This window comes from Chionomys nivalis, chromosome 26, assembly GCF_950005125.1.
Source record: "Chionomys nivalis chromosome 26, mChiNiv1.1, whole genome shotgun sequence".
In the NCBI taxonomy this organism is placed as follows: Eukaryota; Metazoa; Chordata; class Mammalia; order Rodentia; family Cricetidae; genus Chionomys; species Chionomys nivalis.
This window is the reverse complement of record NC_080111.1, coordinates 14,045,240-14,067,511: the sequence shown is the minus strand read 5'-3', so window position 1 is coordinate 14,067,511 and position 22,272 is coordinate 14,045,240. Positions and strand designations below refer to the sequence as shown.

At 42.8% G+C, this 22,272-nt stretch overlaps 1 protein-coding gene across 4 annotated transcripts in view; it reads right to left on the bottom strand.

Moving 5' to 3' along the window:
- Positions 1-17,465, bottom strand: part of Dlgap1 (DLG associated protein 1) — a 763,362-nt gene extending 745,897 nt beyond the window's left edge. For 2 of the 4 annotated variants that reach the window (XM_057758279.1, XM_057758280.1), the window contains exon 1: positions 17,096-17,458. The gene's annotated coding sequence lies outside the window, so the exon portion shown is untranslated. Of the gene's footprint in view, positions 1-17,095 lie in introns of all 4 variants that reach the window. The other 2 variants (XM_057758282.1, XM_057758281.1) reach the window with 2 other exon arrangements.
- Between the last annotated feature and the right edge of the window lie 4,807 nt (positions 17,466-22,272).

Below are 22,272 nucleotides of genomic sequence, written 5' to 3'. Positions count from 1 at the left end.
CACTTCCAGTAGATCCTTTTCAAACCCTAAAGCTAAGGCGTGTCTAGTGAAGGTCTGAATTTAAGAAGAGGGACCGAAGCTCATGTTTTTCACATAATAAATTCTCTAGTCCCTGACCATTTCATTTCTTTTTCCATCTGTAAGAAGTATGGATCTGTTGTGATTACACACGCCAGTAATCTCAGCATTCAGAATGCCGATACGGGGTGACAGCTGGTTAAAATAAAGCCAGGACTACATAATAAGACAATGCATCAAAAATAAAATAAATTACAAAGCCATATGCATTGCATTTTTTCCCATCCAGTGTAAACACCACAGCTCTGCAGGGGCCCAGTTTACATCTTTTTTTACTCTTCTTCAAGGCTAAATTAAAGGAATTAAGACTAGTGAATCATACTAAGTATTGGATATGGGATTTCCCTCTGGATGCTGTGATTACCATTAATGAACAAAGAAACTGCTTTGGACCTATAGCAGGGCAGAACTTAGCCAGGCAGAGGAAAACTGAACTGAATGCTGGGAGAAAGAAGGGCAGAGTCAGAAAGAAGCCATGAATTCTCCCCAGAGACAGACGCCAGATCAGATTTTAGCCGGTAAACCACAGCCGCATGGTGATACACAGATAAATAGAAATTGGTTAAATTAAGATGTAACAGTTAGTCAATAAGAAGATAGAGCTAATGGGCCAAGCAGTGATTTAATTAATACAGTTTCTGTGTGGTTATTTTGGGGCTGAGCATCTGAGAACCAACAAACGGCCTTCCTTCAACAAGGATTTGTTGAATAGATTATTGTTCGTTGAATGAAAGAAAATGAAGAGATGAAGAAATGAATCAATAACTCTTATTTAACAGGGGCATTTTCAAAATATGAAATAATTGAAGAAAGAAAGATTTAGTAAAAAGTACCTAAGTTTTTATCTACAACTTAGATGCTGTGGCTGTGGAGGCAGAAGACAGCTGAGGCAGCATCAGTGCCTTAGTCTGTACATGGCTTCACATCCACACAGTGAGCTGCTGAGGCCAGAGGATCCCACAGTGACAATCGCTGTCCGAGCCAGGGCAAGACACATTCCACAGAAGACACTGTGGCAAGTGACCGCGATCATAGGTTAGAATGGATTTTGTTTCATACATGTGTGGCTTCCATTGGTGCATTTCTGCTTGGTTTATAGAAGATGTGTCAGGAAGAGTGTGGGAACAGTTACATTAGAAGATGCCACCATCTGGAAGTAGAGCCTCAAAGAGGAGAAATTACTCAATCTAAATCCACTCGCTTTTGTGGTTCCATGGAAATCTTAGGATAGTTCTCCTATTTCTGGGAAGAACAAGATGGAGGCTTTGATTAGGGCTGCATTGAATTTGTAAAGAAATTTTGGTGAAGTGACCATTTTCACTATATTAAATCTACCAATCCATGAGGATGGGATGTCTCTTTTCTAGAATATTCACATATCTCTTTCACAAAGCTTTCATTGTGTGGGTAGGAGGTGAGAAGAATCTGAAAGGAGATAGAAGGAATCAAGATCAGATTATATTGTATGAAAACATTTATTTTCAACAACAACAAAAAACCCTACTAAAATTGTTTCCATTGTATTGGCCAATTACTCCCATGGTTAAGCTGATTGCTAGATATTTTATTTTCTTTGAGGCTACTGTGAATGGGAGTGTACTCATGATCTCTTTCTTCATTGGTGATTGTTGAGGTAGATAGAATCTATTGATCTGTGCAAGTTAATTCTGTATCTTGCTGCATTGTTCAATTTGTTTGTCATTTCTAGACATTTTGTAGAGTATTTTGAAGATCTCTATGCTGTATGCAAATAGGGATGGCTTGATTTCTTTTTCCAATTTGGATCCCTTTCATTTCTTTCTCTTCTATAATCACAATATTAGAAAGGAGTAGGGGTAGCAAATTGCCCTGTCTCATTCCTGACTTCAGTGGGATTGCTTCAAGACTTCCTCCATTTAGGATGCTGCTGCTGTGGATTTCTTGTGCATAGCTTTCATTATGTTGACGTATGCTCCCTCTTGTCCTACTTTCTCCAGGACTCTAATCATGAAGGCATGTTGGATTTTTTCAAAGGCTTTTTCCTGCATCAATGGAGGTAATCAGGTGATTTTTTTTTCCTTTGAAGTTTATTTATGGGGTTTATTATATTTATTGACCTGCATGTGTTAAACCATTCCTACATTTCAGGGATCAGATCAACTTGGTCATGGTGTATAATATGTGTTTTACATATGTCAGTATTTTGTTTGCAAGTATTTTGTTGAGTATCTCTGAGTCTATGTTCATCACAGTTATGGGCCTGCAGCTTCTTTTTGTTGCTGTTTCTTCGTCAGATTTGGATACTAGAGTGTTAGAGGCTTTGTGGAAGGAATTTGAGAATGCTCCTTCTGTTTGTCATCATCTTTTTCTTTTCTTCCTCCCCCTCCTTTTTTCTTGTTTAAAAAGAATTGACTGACTGTGTATCTTCTTTGAATGCCTAGTAGAATTCTGCTGTGAGTCCATCTGGCCCTGGACTCTTTCCTTTTTTAAGCTGGAAAGGTTTTATTGCGCTTTCAATCCCCTCATTAGGTCTGTTTAGACTGTTGACTTCTTGATTTAATTTTGATGGTTTGGATGAATCTAGGAATGCATCCATTTCTTTTAGGTTCTGCAACTTAATACAGTACAAGTTTTTAAATATTCCCTTACATTATTCTGAAAGACTCAACATTCTGATATCCTATTCTATTCCATAGATACTAGCTCAGCCATGTTCACTGCTACACTATTCATAAGGTTAAGAAATGGAAACAACATAAATGTCCCTCACCCGATGGTGAATGGATAATGACAATGTATTACCTATATACTATGGAACGCTCTATACTATGGAATACTCTATACTATAGAACACTATATACTATGGAACACTGTTGTGGGAGCTGCGGGCTGTGTTCCTGCCGCCCCAGCTCCCGGTAGCCTAGCTAGCTTATGCCCCAAAATAACAACACACAAACTGTATTCTTTTAAATACTGCTTGGCCCATTTCTATTCATGTGTGTAGTACCCCAAGATGCGCTTACCGGGAAGATTATAGCCTACGTCCATCCTGGGTTGGCGCTTCATCGCGTCTGCTCTAGAGAGGAGAGCATGGCGTCTGTCTCTCAGAGGAGCTACCCTGCATCTGAGCTCACTTCCTCTTCCTCCCAGCATTCTGTTCTGTTTACTCCACCCACCTATGTTCTAACCTATGAGGGCCAAGCAGTTTCTTTATTTTTTAACCAATGACCTTCCTCCATCAGAACACTCTATACTATAGAACACTCTATACTATGGAACCAATGACCTTCCTCCATCAGAACACTCTATACTATAGAACACTCTATACTATGGAATACTCTATGCTATGGAACACTCTATGCTATGGAACACTCTATGCTATGGAACACTCTATGCTATGGAACACTCTATGCTATGGAACACGCTATGCTATGGAACACGCTATGCTATGGAACACGCTATGCTATGGAACACTCTATGCTATGGAACACGCTATGCTATGGAACACGCTATGCTATGGAACGCTATTCAGCTCTAAAGAAAACTGAAGTTATGAAACCTGCAGGTAAATGGATGGAACTAGAAAAGATTATACTTAGTGACCTATATCCAGAAAGACAAACAATAAATGTTCTCCTGCATCTGAGACTCCCAGCTCCAAGTCTTCAGATGTGAATACATATCCTGGAGTCGCTGCAGAAATTAGGAAGATAAGAGGAGCCATTTTAGGGTGGGGTAGCAACAAAGAGTGGAATAGTAAGGAACAAGAGATCTGAAAGGGAAATGGAAAGAACAGGGATCCTTTAATTAGGGACAGGGAAGGAAATAAAAACAGAAACAGGGAGGAGGGTAAAATAAATGTACATATATTGGTGTATAAATAAACGTACATATTTTAAATGGAAATTCCCACCTAGGCTGACAATGCCAAGAGCCGCAGAACATCTAACAAAATCTCAATACCAAGCATGAGAAGTCCTCTTCTGAGTTGTTCATCAGGGTTTTCAAATGTTTCCCAAGACGTTGTGGCTGCTAATAGTACACTTGGTTACCCTACAGAACTAGAAGGCAAGTGCCCACTGCTGAAGATACAAAGTACTTCAGGCACAGTGCCCAAAGGGCTCTGAAGGACCTCCTCCTGAGGACTAGCTTTCAGGGAAAGAGAAGGCGCCATGTCATCTCCAAAGGAGGGAAGGGCTGTTGGTTAACAGTCCCATGCTTCTATGATGCCTGTGTAATACAATGACAGCCAAGCATGATACAGTAGCACTGAGGGTGCAGCCGTGGCACGTAAACCTTGGTGCTAATTAGCAGCTGTCTAATTGGACCTCAGACCACCCAACAGGGCCTTACAGAGACTGAACTGCCAACCAGAGAATGTCTGTGACTGGACTGAGAAAAAAATTAATTAAAAAGACCTAGTCAACAAGAGAGAAATCATGCCTAGGTCAGGTAACTTGACCAAATCCCCCAGGCCAGGGAAACCTTGAAAGAGAATCTACTATCACCATTTACTAAATCTACAGTATAATCCCTGACAACATTCTAAATATTTGTGCTCACATCTACACCTTCATCAAAGAAACTTCTCTTTGCAAAAGATAAAAATCACAGAAGAAAACTACAACCAATCAAAATGTGGAGTGGCGAAGTATAGTCCCAAGGGATACATCTACAATGCAATTCCTGTAGCTAAGGGTCCGGGATCATCAAAGAAGAGAGAGCGGGAAGACTCTAAGACTTGGAGGACTGGGAGTTTTCTGTGAAGCCATGTCTCCTGGGAATGGTACAAGCTACAGCCATAAAGGAGTCCCAGTCAACATGACAGGCTAACCATGTGCCGAATGAGGACAATAGACATGCAGCATGGACGGCAGGAAGCCCAGGAAGCCTCGAGCCTACACAAATAGCTACAAGTAACTAACCAATGCTGGGGCAGTTGTAATAGTCTTCTCCGGGAGCCACACATCTACTAGGTATCCGATACCAAACAGTCAGCCCTGAAACACACATACAAGTGACATGATTCAGACTGAGTGGACGGTACTCACGTATTTAGGAGTGTGCTTGCATGTAGGTAGGTGTGTATATAATAACAATTCATGAAAAAAAGAGATCATGAATTTAAAATAGAACAAGTAAGAGTTACGTGGAAGAGTTTGGAGGAAAGAATGGGAAGGGGGAGATGTCAAATTACATTAGAATATGAAAAATAAATAAAAATGAATAAACTAAAAATGCATGATGGAAACACAACCCATTCATCTGGTCTCTACAAGAATAGAAACCACTCTCTGAATGGCAACATCTCTGTCCTAACTGGATCTCTGAAATAATAAATGCACAGGAAAAGTCTTCTTAAAAATTCTCTGTGGTTTTAAAGACAAACAACAAATATTTAGCGTATGGGTTACTACAACAGATGATATGCCACATAAATGCAGTTTCTAGAATGCTTTCTTTTGCTAGAAATAACAACAGGAAAGGTTTTCCCTCTGTATAATCCCTGGCAAGTTCTCACTTGGCTTGTTGGATAGTTTCAGCTGTAGAGTTCTCTCTCTAAAAAGAGAAACTGAGCTGACTGAGCGTAGGATTATGGGGGTTGTGGGAGTACTAGACAGTCCTGTCTGGTTGGGCAGGCAATGGCAATCAGAGCATGGTGCCTCTACCCGTCCAGGAACTGTGTCAAACAGGACATTCTCCTCCATAGAAATTAAGACACAATGGCCCTTTCCTGACAGGTCTCTCCATTCCTCATTTCTCATCCTCCCTCAGGAAATACACACTTTAACCCAAGGAATTTAAATGTTGACTCTGGGTGTTGCTCCAGATGCACCGAGCTGTTCTGTGATACTATCTTCTCGGTAACAAAGTAAAATCTTCCTTAGGGAGGAAGTTATCAGACGGGCTTGGGGCTAGGGGTGCTGTCCTGTGGATTCAGCACCTACAGCCTACAAGGGACACAGAAAGCCTACATCCTGCCAGAGACCATGATGCTCAATGACCACTAGCTCTTACTGAATTGCTCACCATGTCACTGTCATTGTTAGTGCAATAAAGGAGTGTGAGAGAATCAGACCCAGGGCGTTTTAGTAGGCTTCTAATAGGAAAAGAAAGGTGCTTCACAACTAGAAACTAGACCACTCATTTTTAAGGTCTTTACTCAGTACCACTTTGACGCAGAAAGAGGGCTAGCAAGTTAGTTCCTGGGAATAAAATGCACTACGAAGAACGTATTTTAATTGCTCACCATGGCTCCAGCTTTGAACTAGATACTTTCTACAGGTCGGCTCATTTAATCCTTTCAAATGCATTGAAATCTGAGTTTAATGATCCTCATATTTCAGACAAGAAAACTGGGCTCAGTGAAATTAGCTTGTGCGAAGCCATGTCGTTAGTTAAAAAGACTGGCATAGTGAATCATACTTGTGCAGAGACGTGACATTTTCCACGGGGGAACACAGAAACAGTGCCTTGTGCCAAGAATCTGCTGACCTACTTCTAATGAACATCTCAAATTTTTATTATTTCAAATACTTGGGTCAATTTTTTTTCTTATTTATAGGAGATACTCAATCGTCTTAAATATCACACAACCAAATTATAGCTTAGTTACTCTAAACATTCTATTTCAAATCCTAGTATGTTCCAGTAACGTTCCTATTTCCAATAACTCCAGAGTCCAAATTTCCATTTAGCCTATGTCATTCCCAATAACTAATCACCAATCATCAAGAAAGCAGCTGTTACCTACTGAAATTACTCAGATAGTGGGCTTAGGACTATGAGAGATACAAAAATACATAAATTAATTTATTACAGAGGGAGCTTAACATCTAGTGGTATTCACATATGTAAGTCATAAAATAAATGATCCAGCTAAATACAAATGGAATTAAAAGGAGAGTTGGCCCTCAGCTAAAAGGGCAATAAATGTTTCGTGTAAGAGGTAGTATTTGTCTGGGCTCTAAAGTACACATTTTAAAAGAAATGTTTGCTTGTGGCAATGTAAACCACATAGAAGAATGGGTAGAGAGAAAGAGATCCAATTTTAACTCCCCTTGGCATGGTCCGGAAAAATCGGCTGCTATAATTTGTCAAAAAGAAAGGTTGCAAATATATGAAGAGCAGAGAAACAAGTAAGGAAGACAGAATGGCCAGCAGTGAAGTCCTAGCCAGCAGGGTGTCTTCTGCGAAGTTGTTTAATACAAAGGACTGATTAAGAAGTGGGGCTACTGCCCGTGCCCCAGGGATACATCTGAAGGCACACTGAGCACAGCACATGCTTGGTGCTGGGACAGAGGAGTAAGAAGGAGCGTGCTTTTCTGTGCTCCTGGAAGTCTCGGGAAGACTAGAAACATTTATCTTACAGGGTCTATTGATATCAACCTGTGATCCCAGGACTTGGCTGTGAGGCTGAGACCTGCCTGGGCTCCATAGTGTAGTCCTACCTTACAGGTACGGGAGGGAGGGAGGGAGGGAGGGAGGGAGGGAGGGAGGGAGGGAGGGAGGGAGGGAGGGAGGGAGGGAGGGAGGGAGGGAAGAAAAGCAAAGAAAACTTGGGGGCAAGAAACACTGCTCAGAAGCTTCTGTACATTCCAGCCATAAAATGAAGTCTAGATGTTTGTCAACAGCAGAATTCATAGAAATCCAACAATCTCACTCTAACCAAATGAGGAATGAATTAAAAGCGAGACAAGGTATGCATCTTCTTCAAATTTGGGCTGTAATTAAAGGCTTTAGACAGTAACCAGAGCTGATAAGTCCTAGAGAACTCAACGTGAAAGCATGGCTTCAGTGTCTGTGAGAAGCGAGAGGACACCTTCTTTATCACTTCAGACTCAGAACATGGAATGATAACACCTACATCTTGTCAAACGTAAAGGAACATTTTACCACAAGACACCATCAAAATGAAAAGACAAGCCACTAACGGAGTGAAGACCAATGAAATTCATAACACCGAGAAAGAAAGCATGTGGCATTCAGAGTATCTAAATCACTGAGTTTAAATGAACAGCAGTGAGAGAGGAAAGGTTAATATGAGAGAAACCAACCACCGTTCCAGCCAAAATGTTAATAAGAAGGAAAACCTAGCCAGCATTCCTAGCCGTCTTCGGGAACAAATTAATGCTACAATGAGATACTGTCTCACATTCACGCGATTAGCAAGATACAAAGGGCATCACCAAGTGTTGGCAAGGATGTGGAACAAAGGGACCTCTTATGGACTGGGGGCTGGAATATAAAGAGATGCTACCAATTCTTGTACTCAGACATAATGTGCCAAGTGTGCAGGTAAGACGCCGTCCTCTTAAAACTGCTATAGTGAGCAACGCCCCTAAGGAGCGCTCCTTTGTTAGCATAAGCGAAGAGCAAGAGAATATTGAAAGCAGCCTTGTTTAGAAGCAGCATAAACTCCCATTAAGAAAAGACTGGAACATGAAACATGACATAGCCATAGACTAGAATAGTAGGGAGCAGTAAAGTCGCACAAACTGAACTTGTACATAACACATTTGGGGTTAATAAAAAAGAGCTGAAGAATGCAAAGAGCATGCCAGTGTTTTTATAGAGCCTGAAATCCGGACTATGGTGTTTAGATGTATGTTGGCACACAGCAAAGCATACAAGACACAGGGAATGGTAAGGATTCAATATGGCATGTAGAGTACCCAGTAAGGGGAGATGAATTTGTAAAATATCAGCAGTATACACAACACTGTGCACACGGACTAGTTCACAACCTGGGTAGGAGGCATAAGGCATTTATTACAATGGTATTTAACTTTTTGATAATATCAAAGTCTTTAATTATAATTTTAGTAATATGGAACTGAAAATAGTATAACTCACACATAAGAGAAAATAGTCAAAAATTACTAGAAAAAAATATTTTCTTACATACCTATCTCCCTAGACTCATTATTCAAAAAGTGTCCCAAAGATATTGGTCTAAGCCGGGCGGTGATGGCACACGCTTTTAATCCCAGCACTCAGGAGGCAGAGGCAGGTGGATCTCTGTGAGTTCGAGGCCAGCCTGGTCTACATAGAGGTAGCTCCATGACAGGAACCAAAAGCTACGGAGAAACCCTGTCTCGAAAAATCCAAAAAAAAAAAAAGATATTGGTCTAGTTCTGGCATATGGTTCGTCCGCTTCCAAACGACCCTGTCCTCTAAGCTCTGCCTATTTATAATATATGAATGGCTCCTAGAAAGTCTACACATTCCTATTCAAGTATTAAGCCCTTTATGGTAGGTCCCCATCAATAAAGTCACTACCCTCCAGAATCAAATTCATCAGCACAAGGATCAAGCTTACCCCAGACCAGGAACATGCGCTGCCACATTTCTGTAGACATCTTACCCAGTCTGCAAGCCATATCCTTTGATTGAATTCTTTCTAATCCATGAGGCTTCTAAGACTTTCTTCAGAAGCATCCCATAATGCTTTGATTCTTTGATAAGCCCCACACATACAGTGAAGTTTAAAATAAATACAATAAAGATGATTGGTGAGCCTGTATGTTTGAAAAGTTGGTTTTATTCTATAACTCAATATGTTATTACTAATTATTCCCTACATCTTTTTGGTTTTTGATGGGTTTTCACTCTGTAGCCAAAGTTAGCCTGAAATTCACTATGTTGTCAAGACTGACCTTGAACTCACAGCAATCCTCCTACTTCAGCCTCCCAATATTTTCTCTGTTTTAATCTTATCCTTTATATTGCATTTTATGCTGGTCCATGATTTGAAACATGTCTTGCACTTCTGTATTCTCCATCATAGTAAGTACCCAAAAGAGAGCAAACGTTTTGATTTCCTCATTATTAGATACAATATATAGTTACCAATATCTGATAGTGACTGTGCAAATTCTAGAGGATTCTAACCAGCAAGGTAAACTACTTTAAATCACTGGCATATGCATGTGAATTCAGCTATTCTAGCTGAGAATATCAGCTATATCCACATTGACCCTCATCTTTCCTTATGGACCACTCAAGGCTAAACTGTGGACCTGATATCTGATATAAAACAGTCTGCAGTTGGCATGTCAGTGTACCAGGGAGCTAGTCTACCTCCCCATAGTTTTCAAATATCCCAGAAGTAGAGGCTGTGGAGGAACAAATTTAAAAAGAAAAAAAAAACTTGAAAGTTGTTTATTGGAAAATACTTAGAAGGCTACACTCCCACATGGTTTGTGCTGAGGGCCAAAACAGAATTCAGCCTTAAGAAACTCAGCTGAAACTGAGAGATGGCTCAGCAGTTAAGAGCACTGGCTGCCCTTCCAGAGGACCTGAGTTCAATTCTCAGCAACCATATGGTGGCTCACAACCATCTGTAATGAGATCCAGCACCCTTTTCTGGCATGCGGGCATATATGCAGGCAGAATGTTATTATTATACATAATAAATAAACAAATCTTAAAAAAAGGAAAAAAAAGTCAGCTGAAGTACTGGGTTTGTCTCTCATCTCTGTGATAAGGTTCTTTCTTTAAGCCCCTATGCTAGTCTGCTTTCTGTTGCTGTGAGCAAACACTATCAGAAAACACAGTTTGGGGAGGAAAGAGTCTGTCTGTCTGTCTTATAGATCCATGTCATACTCCATCACGGAGGGAAGCCGGGACAGGAACTCAAGTAGAAACCTGGAGGCAGGTACTGAAACAGAGACCACATGGGAACACTATTTCCAGACTTCCTTCTCAGCTCATGTTCAAGTACATTTCTCATAAGCCCAGGAGTGACACCACCCACAGTGAGCCAAGGCCACATCGGCAATCAAGGAGATGCCACAAAGATTTGCCTAAAGGCCAAGTTGCTGGAGGCATCACCCCCCACTGAGGCATCCTCCTCCCAGGTGACTCTAGTTTGTCTAGGGCAGTCCCCGTGAACTTTCGCTTCCTTCCACGTGCAAACCTTATACTAGCCACTGTCTCTGTTATCCCTTGAGCTTCTGGTCTTCAGGAAGCTGACAAGAACAGAAACAGAAAACCTCAAATTAAAATAAGGCACAGGTGGAGCATGTTCTCCAAGGCGGGTGGCAGGAAAGGAGATTTAAAAGGTGAGGCAAAAAGAAACAGAATGGTTTACTATTGTTAAGCTTGCCATGCATAAGGAGGAAGAAAGAGAAATGGGAATTTTTATTGGCTCTAGAATCTTCCTTTTTTCATAAAACAACTCCAGGCCCCTAGCTGGAAAAATAACATTACTATGACAGTTTGGCCACCCTGGGATCATCTGTCTCTCAAAGGTATTATCCAAGTAAGCCTAGGGCTAAACAACCCAGAATCTGATCTTGCAAGGCAAGCTATGCAAAATCAATGACAGGAACCTTCAGCATGATGGTCTCTGCACAGCTGGAACACAGCTCCATTCACTCACTCGCCTATTCAATTATCCGACTGTTCACACAGCTGGTCCATGCTGACCGGCTACCAGGTACCCTGCACCGTGCTGGTCATTGGTGGCATTGCTGAGCATGCTCTCTTTAGCTCTCAGGTCACAGTGTTCTGTGGGGAAGGCTGCCATTCACTCATAACGTCACCAGACAACACATCCTTATTAACTGTAAAGGACCCTGAAGAGACTACAAAGCCAAAGCCGTCGAACTGTATCCAGCTGGAGAGCTTCGTTAATTAAATGATCCTTCCGGTGAGGTATAAGAAAGAAGAAACCTTTGAAGAACCCATATCCTGGGAGGAGAGGGGAAGGACTTCTCTCCACAGTTCACACCACCTCATAGGATCGAGTGCGCCCCCTCTGAACTGCCCAAGCAAGAGTTCACACAGTAGAGTTCCAGACACGGCAGGGCTTCCTGACTCCCCAGCTGTCCTCCACAACTGAAGAGGAAAGCTTGGAAAACTGAGGAAGTCTCCCTGCATCCTGGACAAAAGAACTAGCATGGAAGGAGGTGAGTGTGTGCCCTGTATTCGTCCTGGTTCCCAATGTGATGAAGCCCATCTAAGAAGGGCTGGCTGCAGAGTCCGAGACAGGACCAAAGCGCCATGTTCCTCGCAAACTGCAGCATGTGTTTCTGTAAAGAAATGTAGCAGGGAAATTTCTAGTCCTGAAATAGACTTCACAGTGAGTTCCCACTGTGAATTAAAATCAAGACAGAAAGGATCTCCAGGGAAAGGGCCATAACCCTCAGGTTAGAGTGGGGTTAATGCCAATCTGCCTACCATGGACTCAAGCGCATTTGCCAGAGATAGAGTTAATAGGAAAGTTACGCTAGTAGATGTTTTCAAATTAGCTAAACCCAAGCCACAGAGTAAGGCAGCAGAGTTGGCAATGTGCCCAGGGAGACCTTCCCCCAAGCTGCCTGAGTGAGTCCTTTAAATGTCTCTGAACCGTGGGTGCCAAGAGATTCTGACTCAAGGTCAGGGAGATAAGGCAACCATAGCACAATGCCTCCCTTGCTAAATGCTTAGCCATGGCGTCCACACGGACATCGCGCTGTTGAATACTGACGAAACTTGGCAAAGTTGGGCCGCTCCGCAAGACACACTTGACAGCCTGGCTTTGTGTAGCTGCTCACGGAGCTGACAAGGAACACTGAGAAGACAGACAAATTGTCAGTGACGACAGATGCGAGTTAGAAGTGAATATGAAAATAAACGGTTTCATTTCTGGCAAATTCTAGGAAGAGGGAGGAGGGTGCGTTTACATTTTCCTTGTGTATTCAGGGCATTGCTATGTAGTTTGTAACCAACTGCAAAATATGCAGTGACATCCCAGGCCACCCCGGCTAACTAGGTATCAGGCAGAGCATTCTGTGAGCACAGGTTTTCCTCACCAGGTTAACTTCTTTCCCCGAAGTTATTAACTTCTCTCAGAGGAAGAAGATGATAAATATCAGTCAGGGAAATCTTAAGGAATTTAAGGATGCAGACATTCACTCAGCCCCAGCACCTACTACAATGAAGGCCGGGAAACCGTTGAGTCAGCATTTCTGTGCAAGACCAGCCTCATGAAAATCAGGGCAAGGAGCAGTGGGCCTCAAAGGAAGGTCATTCACTGTCCAAACTGCCTGACCTACACATCCATTTTGTTGCTCTTCCTCTTAATCCCATTTGTGTGTAGGTTCGTACATCGCACGGTTGCAGAGAAGGAAGCCATTAATATAGATTATGGAACTCAATGGATAGGGGTTGAAGAAAAGGTTCTGGTTTTCACATTCACTGCCACCAGCCCTCCATGGCTGTTAAATTAAAGAGGATGGTAGATGGCTGGTCATAAGCCTTCTTTTGTGGAGAATGTCTCAGGTCCTCCTCCTAGAAACAAATCTTGGGCTGCTCCTGACCGGGACCAAATCTAGTAAAAGAAACCTTCACCAGCATTGAAAAATAATCAGACTGCAACGTCTCCCATGATTTAAAATATGAAGGACGTCTTGAGGGGTACTATGATGATTCCATTCTTTGAAAACATAGACCTGGAAGCACTTAGGAGTTTTCTGGGAATAGAGACAGTCCAAGGTATTGGGGTGCTTTTCAACCACCAATGTTCTCAGCAGCACCAAAATTTTCTGGAATGCTGAGAAAAGGCCTTCTTAAGATAACAGTCATCTGATTTTAAAAAGATTTATGTTTTTAATTGTGGATATGTGTGTGCACTTGGGTGCAGAGACCAGAAGAGTCCAGGAGAGGGCACTGAAGTTCATGGATCTGGAGTTAGAGACAATTGAGAGCTGCCCCATATGGGTGGGTGCTGGGAACTAACTCCAGTCCTTTGCAAGAGTTGTGGGTGTCCTTGCATTAATATTTTTAAGTACACAACAGACAGCATGTAATAGGCATGAATTAGAATGATGGGCGGTCCATATTGAGTTTTTCAAGATCCTAACTAGCCTTCTTGCTTTAATGTAAATTCTAAGAGAAAACCAACATGTCAATGCAAAGAGAAAAGAAAACAATTCACAACAAAAGTCAATTTCTAAAGAAAAGGAATCTTTGTTGTGATCTAGCTGCCCTCACTCCCTGTGACCAACAGCTGGAACTTCCTTGTGTTCTGTAATTGACAAGGATGTTTGTGTTCTTTCTGGCCAGTGGTTACAAAAGGCTTTAGCTCGGGGCAAAATAAAGGTAGGTTGCTGTTCTTCCACCTAAAAAGAAGCCTCCATGTCTCAATCCTGGCATCCCCACCAGTCTCGGCATCCAGGCCCCCAGCAGTGTGGCAAATCTTCACAAACTCCTCCAATTGGAAGCCTCCTGAATAGAAACTAATTCTCTACCCTCTGCTGAAGGTTTACTAAAGGAACACGATATGAATTTGGGTAGATTACACCAATTTCATTATAGAAATGTCCAATGGGTAGCATTTCACTTATTTCTGCTCAACTAGAAAGTGTTATGGTGAAAGAAAAGAGTGAACTCTATTTCCACAAGAGTTTCCTGGGGAAAAAAAAAAAAGGAAAGAAAGAAATGATGGTGCTTGCCTCTACTGAACTGAAGCCAGAGTGATGGTCTGCTGTCTCTGTGCCATTAATCAAACAAGATCCCATCTCAGGGTTGTTAATTTTATATGAAATATCAGTCTTGGTGGCTGTTTGGAACAAAGGTATGAACTTAACAAGTCTAAGCACATATAGTTCCTGTCCCTAAGTCTGGATTCAGTAAGAAATTTAAAACATCAGAATTTGGAAAGCAGAAGATGTAGCTTTGTGGTATTTCTCTGTGCAATATTTTGAGGTCCTCTTTCTACTCGCTCTGAATAATTGCTCGTGTGATTCATCGTGTTTTCAGTCCTGTGGAATAAAATGAATCTGGAGGGAGAAATGAGAGGTGCTGAACCATCACAGTCCCCACAGGGAAAGCTTATGTGTGTGCCATTCTCCCTCAGCACAGGGACTGGAATACGATTTGAAAAGCTTTGTCGAAAAAGTGCACATGATTTTTTAAAATGTCTGTTAACTAGTTTATTTTTTTGGAAAATTCCTACAAATATACAATGTATCTTGGTCATATCCATTTCTTACTCCCACACTATGTTGTCTAATTTTAATTTAACAGCAAAACTTAGGATAACAGAGAGATGTAGTTTTTAAACTTAGCCTACATGTGCAAGTGTTTTCTCATGCGAAGTTACATTTTCTCTTAAGCCACTTAGTTTAAAAAAAAATTCACAAAATTTTAGACCTAGAACTTGGAATGAATATCTTAAAGCAATGGTCTCGGCAACTTTAAGATGAACCACCAAATCCAAATAAAATGGAGAAGCAAGCTACGGACACCAGATTTCTATCAACTTCATTTAATTCCAAAGTTTGGATTTTCTGGGCCCAATGGGTAGCTTTTAAATCCTAGTACTTAAATTCTGAACATGTTATACATTTGTTTAATGTATTACATTTCCTGTTAAGCAACATAAAGACAACTTTCCTCTGGGCTTGTATAAACCAGAAGAGTTGCATCATTCCTTGCCTGCACATGATCTCCATCTAACTTGGAATAAACAGTATTGTTATCTACACAAAATGATTAGAACCAATCGCGAGTTGCTTCCTGAAACTGAAATTGTGATGTAAATTAATGTTTAAAATAATTGTTCCTTACGGTACCTCCTTTCTGATTTAAAACAAACAGAAACAGACAAACAAAAAAACTGAGGGGGGGTGAGCAAGACCTTTGCGTTTGGCCCTAAATGTCTTTCCTGAGTTCTAAATTCTAAGCCCTCCCCTCATGCCCGTTAGAATGACTGTCTTCTAGGAAGTCATTCATGAAGACCACAAAAGATAAAGATCTGTCTGTAATGTGTGACTTTTACTATCCATCTTGTGATTCTGTTGTAACTTCACTTGCTAGGCCAGGAGGCGTGATCGATCCCCAGCCTCGCAGAGCTCAGAACCAGTTTCTCCCCATGTCTCTCCTAGAGAGGAGTGAGGAATCTCCCTTGGGTCCATAAAAGACATAACCTCTTATCCCCCACAGAGAGCAGCTCTTCCTAGCTTTGCCACCTGCAACCCCTTCCCGTCCATATGCCCTCAGACAGAAAAAAAAAAAATCCGCAGCGTTCCAGGCCAGGCAAGGGGTGAGGAGACACCCTGGGCCAGCACGGCGCCCGCCTGGCACTGGCACTCAGCATCTCTGGAGCGGGCACTCAGGCTGCAGTCGCCCCTTCCCATGACCTCGGAGACAACATGAAGACGGGAACTGCTCGCCTTCCCCGGGTCCTGAATGCAAGGTCTTCATCGCCACGCGGAACCATTAAGGTCCCTCCCGCAGCTGCAGCCACCCCTCCATGAAAGTACAATTTGTTATCTGGCCCAGCCTGGAGCAAGAAGAGGTGCTCGTTCCTCTCCCGATTCCGACTCCAGCGCCACTCATTCGGTCCTTTGAATACAGGCTCTAACCGCCTGCGGTGCGATTCGCGGGCAGTTGGCCTCAGAGACACTCCGGTGACACCCCTACCCCGGGACGCTATCCTCTGTGTGCGTCTCTCCGTGACACTGTCTTTGTGTCTGTCTTTTTTCCCTATTCCACACACGGGGAAGGGGTCGCTCTTCACAGCCAATGCCAAAAATGTCACACACAAAAAGAGTGCAACAACTTGCTTTGCAAACGACTCAGGAGCTCATGGTGAAGTCTCCTGCAGTGAGCAGCAGCAGCAGCAGCCGTCGCCTGCAAGGTGCTGAACCCCGGGTGTGAATTTGGATGGAGACGTTAGAAACATAGGACCCGGGTTCTTATCCCTTTCCCTCCCCTCCCCCTCCAGGGACCCAGTCTCAGTTAAAAAGCTATCCCTTCTCGAACACCCCAGGGAGCTTCGAGGATCCTATGCCTGGGGAAAAGGACACTGGCCCCGGGGATCCCTAGGTCACCACTAGGACCAGACGTGCCCCCTGGGCAGAAGTCAAGGAATTGAGAGTGCCGGCCAATGGCCAGCAGAGGCAGCCCGCAGTCCCTAAGGATGCGAGGGCAACCACGACCTCGCAGCGGGAGGTGAGCCGGAGCCAGGAACCACCCAGCGCCACCGCCACTGCCGCTGCCACCGCCGCCGCGCACGCCCCAGCCCCGCTGTGCAGCCCGGCGTTACCTTGCCGCTGCCCGCAGTTCCAGTCCGGAACTCGCTGGTGGCGTCTGTCCGTCTGTCCGTCCGTCCTACGAACCTCGGAGCTCGGGCCAGAACGGTGGTCCCGCGGCCGGGGACGCCCCTCAGCGAGGTGATGGGAAGGCGCCCAGCCAGGCGCTGCCGGTCCCGCCGCTCCCCGCCGGAGGAAGGTGTCTGCGAGGCCGTGTCCTCTCGATTGCGGCGCCCAGAGCGCAAGGCTCGCCTCTGGCGCGGAGACTGAGCGCCGGGACGCAGCGGCGGGCAGGGGCGGCGAGGCTGGGCTGGTCACCCGCCCCTGGGTGCATGTTAATACGGCGGGGAGGAGGAGTCCCGCGCTTCCTCCGCCCAACCACCGGAGCCGGCGGGCGGGCGGGCGGACGGCGGCCGCGGCCCGGAGCCAGTCGCTCCCCACCCGCCCCGGCTACTACGGAGTGGCCACTGGCCTTGGCCCTGGCCCAGGCACGTGCGTCCCGGGCCGCGGGGAGGCGCAGGCGGCTCCCGGAGGGTGCGCGCGCGCTCGCTCGCTCGCTCGGTCGCTCAGCCTCCAGTGGCAAGTGCGTCCGCGCCTTCCTCAGAGCGGACTGGAGCTTCTCAGCCTGGAGCCCAGAGGCGGCCACCCGCTAGTGGGCGTGACCTATCCCTACCCTTGCGCAGCGTCTCGCGGGGTGGGGGTGGGGGGTGGGGAAGTAAACTTCCGCTCCCCTCTGCCCGGCGCTTGCTCCTTTTCTCTGCTTGCTATTCTAAGTAGAGAAAGCAGAGCGTCGGTCCAGCCCGGAGACCCTGTCTATGGGCAAAGGGTTATTGGAAAGCTCTCCTCTCCATCCTCGCAGCCCACCCTAGGATCTCTCGAAGAAGTAACCACTTAAGAAGAGACACATTAAGTAGAGAGGCTCGGACTCACACATCACAGAGGACTTCAGATCTGACACGAACACTCAAAACTGTTCTTCCTTGGCGACTCGGTCTCTTGTCTTTACATCAAGAGCTCTTGGGCAGGTTATATGGATTAGATAGATGATACGTTTTTCATTCGTTCTGTTTTAATTAAAGAAAAGAAAAGAAAATGTATTCCTTCTGTCCTCTGACATCAGCAAAACCTCTATCTTCTACCCTTTCCTGGATATTGAATAGCTCTGAAGGTAGGGTGAACCCACCAACATCACAGAAGGACCAGAATAATAGTGTAAACAGGTTAACTGAGAAGAAATAAAAGACCAAGTCAATCACTTAAAAACGCACCAAGTTGCTGTCCTACTCTAGGCATTAAGTATGACACTCAGGATCAACACTAGCATGCTAAAATGGTTAATTGTGGTTAATCATCATCTTCCTGTTTACTTCCGCCCGCGAAAAGAAATGTCATGTTCACAGAGAAAGCCCTTTTGTTCTTCAGCTCCCGGGGAGAACATTCTGATGAAAAGTATATAATCTTCTTTATGTAATTGTACCCAGAAAGTTATAACATAAGATTTAGCATCTGTTTTGTGTGCTATCTAATTATAAATATTAATAGAATATTCTTTTTAAAGAAAACACTTCTAAAAATGCATAGAAGTGAAAAGCAGTTTCCATAAAAATATGACTCAGATAAATAATCTCCACAATTTCACTAAGTGATTTTCCATTAAAGAGAGAAAAAATAACTAAGCTACTCAATAGAGGTAAACTCTGAGCATTCTAACAGAGCCGCAGCAGACTCAAAAATGACCATGTGGGGATGCCCGCCTTTCAGATCTGGCTCCTTGAAGAGGCCCTATGGAAATTCTCTTAATAATTTGGAAAGGGCATCTACAGGACTTGCGTGGGCTTCTAAATATGTTGAATCCATGCATATTTTTTAAAATGATGCCAAGTATTTAAGAAAAAATTCATAATTGTTAAGCTCTAACATAATTAGATAACTTTAGTAAAGAAAAATTTTTGCTTGAAATCAAAAATTTTTTATTGAAAATAGTTTTTTTTTCAAACAGCATCTTCTATATAGCTCAGTGGTAGACAGAGTTTGCAGAAACCAAGCTTCTTATAGGAGAATAATAATATCTGTACAATCCTGCTTTTGTGAGGCTTTTCTGACTATGATAGAAGCCAAATATGACTAATGTAAGTGAAAGTTATTCATCAGGAAGATAGTGCAAACTTCCAGAATTAAAGAATGGGCTTCAAACAGTATTGTGAGCAAGCAGGAGTTGGGACAATGCTCACAGGGGAGGGATCAGGAAAGCTGGAGAGAGTTTAGTTTCTTATTACAGAGTCAAAAAGAGAGATGACCCAATGGGTTATTCTGTTCTCCTACTGCTGAACTGAGACTTTAGCATCATAGGCTTGAACATCTGAGCAGCCAGGGTCATACAGGTACTAACTGCCTGCCTGTACCATAAGGGAAGAAAACACAGATGAGGGCTCACTGTCCACAGTCTAAGGCAGGTCCATGGATTTGCCAGTCTTTGAGACACACATGGGATTAAAAATAGATAATTCATCAAAAAATATCAGAGTTCAAAAGAAGGAGAATTAGATATTGATATTGTTTTTATAAAGGGTAAGCGTCTAGTTCATTGACTGACTTCTGAATTTACATTATATTCTGTTATATTTGCATTATATATATTCTTACGGTTACTTTGAAATAAACATTTTATAAGGAAATGTGATAGTATTTTTCGTTGTTGTTTATATGCTTGTGTTTATTTGACTTCTAAAAGATTAATATCTACCATACGAATAAATTAGATGAGCAAAATATAAGCAGTAGACAACTCAGAGCTAGTCAGCTGGACTCCTTCTGCAATCGCAGCGTGTTGATTGAATAATACATGAAAAGATGCTCAGTCCTACTCCTTGGCACCAGTCAATGTTGCCTTCTGTGGGAAAGGGAACTTTGCAGATAAGACTCAACTAGAAACCTTGAGGCAGGAAGATTATCACCCTGCGCTTCTTTGAATCTTTCTAATGACAAGGTCCTCACCAGAGGTGGGGATAGGAGAGCAGAAATCAGAAGGAAAGGTGGGACTCTGCTCTCTGTATACTCTGAAGATGAAGAAAGACAGCCGTGAGAAATGCAGATTCTGCCCAATAAAAAGCAGCAAGGGGACAACTTTCCTTAGCCACCTCCAGAGGAAGAACAGGATGTTCTCGATGTTAGCCCATTTAACCTGACGTCAGATTTCTGTCCTCCAGACTCATAAGATGATGATTTGACACGTCATCTAGCCATCAAGCTTGAAATCATCACTAGTAGGAGATGGAGACAAGCCGTAAAGACCTTCCACTAGTACCACGCTTATGTTCCTGAAGGTACACTATTGTTAGCGGGTTGCGTGAGAATGCTTTCACAGATTCGACACTCCTGGAGAAGCTTATTCAATGTTGGCTAAGTCCACAGACATGATGGTAAGAACAGAACATTTGAAACTCTGGGCAGACAGGTTTCCTGTCACAGAATTTCTCGTTTTCTGACCAAAGCAATATGGTGGCGTTCTGCCTTGTCCATGACACCTTGTAGCAGGTGGAAATAAAACTAAATAACCAGCAAAGAAGAACCCAAAGGTCTATTTGAAAAGTAAACATGAAAGATGTTCACTTTTTTGTTGTTGTTTTGCTGTTGTTGTTTTTTCAAGACAGGGTTTCTCTGTAGCTTTGGAGCCTGTCCTGGAACTAGCTCTTATAGACCAGGCTGGCCTCGAACTCACAGAGATCCGCCTGCCTCTGCCTCCCGAGTGCTGGGATTAAAGGCGTGCGCCACCACCGCCCGGCTGGAACTAGCTCTTGTAGACCAGGCTGGCCTCGAACTCACAGAGATCCGCCTGCCTCTGCCTCCCTAGTGCTAGGATTAAAGGCGTGCGCCACCACCGCCCGGCCACATTTACTTTAATTGGACATTCTCATATATTTTCCTAGTTTTAAATAACATTAAAATGATGATTTCTAGATACATATCTCCAGTCCTCACATCTCTACTAGGTTTAAGATTTGTGAGTTCCCAAACATGCTAGAAAAAAATGTACCTGAAATTTTCAGGCACCTCAGACGTAATAGATCAAAGTTAACCCATCATCTACTCCTCCCCTCCATTCAAATGTATTTCTCTTCCTGGCAGTGGGTAGCACAGAGGTAAAGCCTACATCTGTGAGGTCTTTGGTTCATGACAGTAGTAAAAATAAAAAAGGCTTCTTGTATTCAGCCATGGCAATATCATCCACCAAATCGCCATGGGTAGCAACAGAAACTGTAAACTAGTTAGAAGTCTGCCCTAGTCCACAACTACTGTTGGCCTCTTCCACCATCTAAACAGGTCTCAAATTCAACCTCTATCTCCATTTCTAGTATATAGACCTATTGGGCTCCCATAATCTCCCTTCTAGGCTACTATAATATCTATTTTCAATCTCAATTACTATAATATCTCTTTTCTTTAATCTAGACTTGCCTTTTCTTCAAAAAGAATGATATTAATTTTAAAATATATTAAAACTGAAACTTTGGCCATGCAATTGTACTTCTTTAAGGACTTTTAATATCTATATAAAGTATAAATCTTCAGCATGATGTACAAAGTTTTCATATACTTGCTTCTTCCCCTTTATTTGGTCTTTGCGTTCATATTTTGTGCATTTTCTTTCTATAGAACTGCTTTCTGTAGTACCATTTATGTGATGCGCTCTGTCACGCATGTGAAACTGTCTCAAACTTTCCCATTGGAATGTTCTGTCTTTTCTTTGTTGAGTAATATTCATTGCAAGAGTGGCTTCAACTAAGCCACTTTCCCAAATTATTGGGTTGTATCAAATTTCGCCAATACTACTGACCATGCCTACATATATATATATGTATATATATATATATATATATATATATATATATATATATATATATATATATTTCAAAGTACGTGAATTATGTTTTTGAGATTCTGTCCCTATTTAGATCACCAAAAATTAGCCCAACACTTGTCTTTCCACAGATAGTCAATACCTATTTGCAATCTCATTGACTGTAATGGCTATGAGAATATTTCATGATGTCAGCAAATGTCTTTATAGTATTTAATACAAGTCCGTGAGATACAATGTTAACCTGCAGGCAAATTAAAAACCTGTGCCTGTAACATGTTTAAGAAATGAGAATCCAATCTTTAGGTTTGAGTGTATAAAGTAGAGTAAGGG